Source organism: Ambystoma mexicanum (assembly GCF_040938575.1).
Source record: "Ambystoma mexicanum isolate Mex_15411 chromosome 12 unlocalized genomic scaffold, UKY_AmexF1_1 Mex_chr12_unloc.1, whole genome shotgun sequence".
In the NCBI taxonomy this organism is placed as follows: domain Eukaryota; kingdom Metazoa; phylum Chordata; class Amphibia; order Caudata; family Ambystomatidae; genus Ambystoma; species Ambystoma mexicanum.
The window spans coordinates 3,345,995-3,350,822 of record NW_027182322.1 but is presented as its reverse complement, the minus strand read 5'-3'; the positions used below and the strand labels follow the sequence as shown (position 1 = coordinate 3,350,822).

The window sequence follows — 4,828 nt, the reverse complement described above, 5'->3', positions numbered from 1 at the left end:
CATAAGCTGTACTCCATCTGTGATGTCATGACTCATGTTTGAATTAAAGGTTGGTTGTGATGTTATCCATGAGAATAAGTGGACACCTGATCCCCAGTCACTTATTTAAGATCTCAATAATCAAGTCAGAATCCAAATGAAAGTCATCAAAGTGGAGCCAATTAGAAATAATATAGTTACACAAACCTGGCAATGGTGCGGCAGCCAGGGCCGATAATGGCCCGCCAGCCTGAGAGCAGGAAAGTGTGAGAGCAGTGATGGTCTTGTGAGAGTTTACAGCTGTTATTGACCCTGTCCCCTTTCATTGCAGAGTTTTCTCCCTATAAGAAGTGCAGAGGCTCCCTCCGGGGTGCTAATAGTACATTTATTTTTTTGCGCAGGAGAAGTGCTCTTCACCAATTGCACGTGCCAAATCACCCGTAGGCCACCACCATAAAATTCAGGCATTCATGTTCATGCGTCCTCCATGTTATGTCCTTATAAAGGGATGCATGTTCATGATGACTCCATGTCACACCTGCATACAAGGATGCATGTTCATGCCGCCTCATTCTCTTGGCTTCATACAGGGATTTTATCTCCTCCCTGTCTCACCCTCATGCAGGGATGCATGACCAATGCTCCTTCCCTTCTCGCCCGCATACATGGATGCACGTTCATGTCTCCTCGTTCTCTCGGCTTCATACGGGGATTTTATCTCCTCCCTGTTTCACCCTCAGGAAGGGATGCATGACCAATGCTCCTTCCCGTCTCGCCCGCATACATGGATGCACGTTCACGCCTCCTCCTTTTCTCGGCTTCATACGGGGATCATATCTCCTCCCTGTCTCACCCCCATGCAGGGATGCATGACCAATGCTCCTTCCTGTCTCGCCCGCATACATGGATGCACGTTCACGCCTCCTCCTTCTCTCGGCTTCATACGGGGATCATATCTCCTCCCTGTCTCACCCTCATGCAGGGATGCATGACCAATGCTCCTTCCCTTCTCGCCTGCATACATGGATGCACGTTCACGCCTCCTCCTTCTCTCGGCTTCATACGGGGATCATATCTCCTCCCTGTCTCACCCTCATGCAGGGATGCATGACCAATGCTCCTTCCTGTCTCGCCCGCATACATGGATGCACGTTCACGCCTCCTCCTTCTCTCGGCTTCATACGGGGATCATATCTCCTCCCTGTCTCACCCTCATGCAGGGATGCATGACCAATGCTCCTTCCCTTCTCGCCTGCATACATGGATGCACGTTCACGCCTCCTCCTTCTCTCGGCTTCATTCGGGGATCATATCTCCTCAATGTCTCACCCTCACTTCTAACATGTGTAACTTCTTGTTCTCTTTGACGTCTGGGGCATGGGTGGCTACTGCACAGCTCTAGATGTCGCCCCCCTGCAAGGTGCTATGGAAAGCACTTTTCCACATTGGACGTGCTATATTAACCCCCTCTTCCCAAATACAATAAAAATAAAGAAATATATGTGCTTCCATAATGTCTACCTTCTAATGTTTCATATGTGTAAGCACATTGTCCTCCTCCTGACCACATTCTAAAACTATGTGCAAATTGTTCCTTCCATAAACTGTCACTTCCTTGGCCCTTTATTTATAATGAGTGTTATACTCTCTCTCTTTCCGCCACAGTATAAAAAAGCCTAGCACACCTCATGATTGGACTAAGAAATTCCTGTCATTTAGTTGGAAATGATTTTCCCATTATCCCCAAAAACTCCTCACTGTGTCTAAGAACGCTTTTTTTCACAGGACAATACAGATCAGATTGACTTGAAAGGTCCTTTCACGCGACTACAGAATGCCTCTCATTCCACTAAAAGATACACCAGTGCCTACAATAGCCTAGGACTAGACTATGAGTCCCAATGTAGAAAGACCACAAGTCCACAGATATGCCTGTTTATTTAAACATCTGTATTATCATCAGCGTGTGACTGTAAAGGCGGGACCTCGCGCTCTCTGTAACGCGCTCCATTGGCAACATCAGTTAAATGTCGTTGGTTCAATCCCTCGCGGATGTTGTTTTTATTCCCATTTGTAACTGGGAAATACTGTCGCTGCAATACATATGTCTTAATCAAGCTAGTGGTTATTGACGTAAATGGCAGTGTTATAATGTTTCATGTACTGCAAATGGCACCACATAATGCGCTCTTAATTAGATTTGGTTGAAATACATTACAGTCACCCGATGAAAAAGTGTGCAAAGAGCATTAAAGAAACAAAAGGTTCATAACAGTAACAGGACATATCGAATTGTTTCAGTCCTCCACAGAGATTGCCAATGTATTAATGGAAATTCTAAAATATCTGCCCAACTGCCGTGACATTGCCTCACCGCAATGCCGTGACTCGGATTCGAACCAAGGTTGCTGCGGCCACAACGCAGAGTACTAACCACTATACGATCACGGCGAGCTACTTGGGCTGCTACAATGTGACGTTCCACCTCTATCATAAGCTGTACTCCATCTGTGATGTCATGACTCATGTTTGAATTAAAGGTTGGTTGTGATGTTATCCATGAGAATAAGTGGACACCTGATCCCCAGTCACTTATTTAAGATCTCAATAATCAAGTCAGAATCCAAATGAAAGTCATCAAAGTGGAGCCAATTAGAAATAATATAGTTACACAAACCTGGCAATGGTGCGGCAGCCAGGGCCGATAATGGCCCGCCAGCCTGAGAGCAGGAAAGTGTGAGAGCAGTGATGGTCTTGTGAGAGTTTACAGCTGTTATTGACCCTGTCCCCTTCCATTTCAGAGTTTTCTCCCTATAAGAAGTGCAGAGGCTCCCTCCGGGGTGCTAATAGTACATTTATTTTTTTGCGCAGGAGAAGTGCTCTTCACCAATTGCACGTGCCAAATCACCCGAAGGCCACCACCATAAAATTCAGGCATTCATGTTCATGCGTCCTCCATGTTATGTCCTTATAAAGGGATGCATGTTCATGATGACTCCATGTCACACCTGCATACAAGGATGCATGTTCAAGCCGCCTCGTTCTCTTGGCTTCATACAGGGATTTTATCTCCTCCCTGTCTCACCCTCATGCAGGGATGCATGACCAATGCTCCTTCCCTTCTCGCCCGCATACATGGATGCACGTTCATGTCTCCTCGTTCTCTCGGCTTCATACAGGGATTTTATCTCCTCCCTGTCTCACCCTCAGGAAGGGATGCATGACCAATGCTCCTTCCCGTCTCGCCCGCATACATGGATGCACGTTCACGCCTCCTCCTTCTCTCAGCTTCATACGGGGATCATATCTCCTCCCTGTCTCACCCTCATGCAGGGATGCATGACCAATGCTCCTTCCTGTCTCGCCCGCATACATGGATGCACGTTCACGCCTCCTCCTTCTCTCGGCTTCATACGGGGATCATATCTCCTCCCTGTCTCACCCTCATGCAGGGATGTATGACCAATGCTCCTTCCCTTCTCGCCTGCATACATGGATGCACGTTCACGCCTCCTCCTTCTCTCGGCTTCATACGGGGATCATATCTCCTCCCTGTCTCACCCTCATGCAGGGATGCATGACCAATGCTCCTTCCTGTCTCGCCCGCATACATGGATGCACGTTCACGCGTCCTCCTTCTCTCGGCTTCATAAGGGGATCATATCTCCTCCCTGTCTCACCCTCATGCAGGGATGCATGACCAATGCTCCTTCCCTTCTCGCCTGCATACATGGATGCACGTTCACGCCTCCTCCTTCTCTCGGCTTCATACGGGGATCATATCTCCTCAATGTCTCACCCTCACTTCCAACATGTGTAACTTCTTGTTCTCTTTGACGTCTGGGGAATGGGTGGCTACTGCACAGCTCTAGATGTCGCCCACCTGCAAGGTGCTATGGAAATCACTTTTCCACATTGGACGTGCTATATTAACCCCCTCTCCCCAAATACAATAAAAATAAAGAAATATATGTGCTTCCATAATGTCTACCTTCTAATGTTTCATATGTGTAAGCACATTGTCCTCCTCCTGACCACATTCTAAAACTATGTGCAAATTGTTCCTTCCATAAACTGTCACTTCCTTGGCCCTTTACTTATAATGACTGTTATACTCTCTCTCTTTCCGCCACAGTATAAAAAAGCCTAGCACACCTCATGATTGGACTAAGAAATTCCTGTCATTTAGTTGGAAATGATTTTCCCATTATCCCCAAAAACTCCTCACTGTGTCTAAGAACGCTTTTTTTCACAGGACAATACAGATCAGATTGACTTGAAAGGTCCTTTCACGCGACTACAGAATGCCTCTCATTCCACTAAAAGATACGCCAGTGCCTACAATAGCCTAGGACTAGACTATGACTCCCAATGTAGAAAGACCACAAGTCCACAGATATGCCTGTTTATTTAAACATCTGTATTATCATCAGCGTGTGACTGTAAAGGCGGGACCTCGCGCTCTCTGTAACGCGCTCCATTGGCAACATCAGTTAAATGTCGTAGGTTCAATCCCTCGCGGATGTTGTTTTTATTCCCATTTGTAACTGGGAAATACTGTCGCTGCAATACATATGTCTTAATCAAGCTAGTGGTTATTGACGTAAATGGCAGTGTTATAATGTTTCATGTACTGCAAATGTCACCACATAATGCGCTCTTAATTAGATTTGGTTGAAATACATTACAGTCACCCGATGAAAAAGTGTGCAAAGAGCATTAAAGAAACAAAAGGTTCATAACTGTAACAGGACATATCGAATTGTTTCAGTCCTCCACAGAGATTGCCAATGTATTAATGGAAATTCTAAAATATCTGCCCAACTGCCGTGACATTGCCTCACCGCAA

General features: G+C 46.2%; 1 non-coding gene across 1 annotated transcript; it reads right to left on the bottom strand.

Annotated features, from left to right (window-relative positions):
* Positions 1–2,358: 2,358 nt before the first annotated feature.
* On the bottom strand, positions 2,359–2,430 carry TRNAH-GUG (transfer RNA histidin (anticodon GUG)). The gene has a single exon. It is a non-coding gene; the product is annotated as a tRNA-His (tRNA).
* Positions 2,431–4,828: the final 2,398 nt, after the last annotated feature.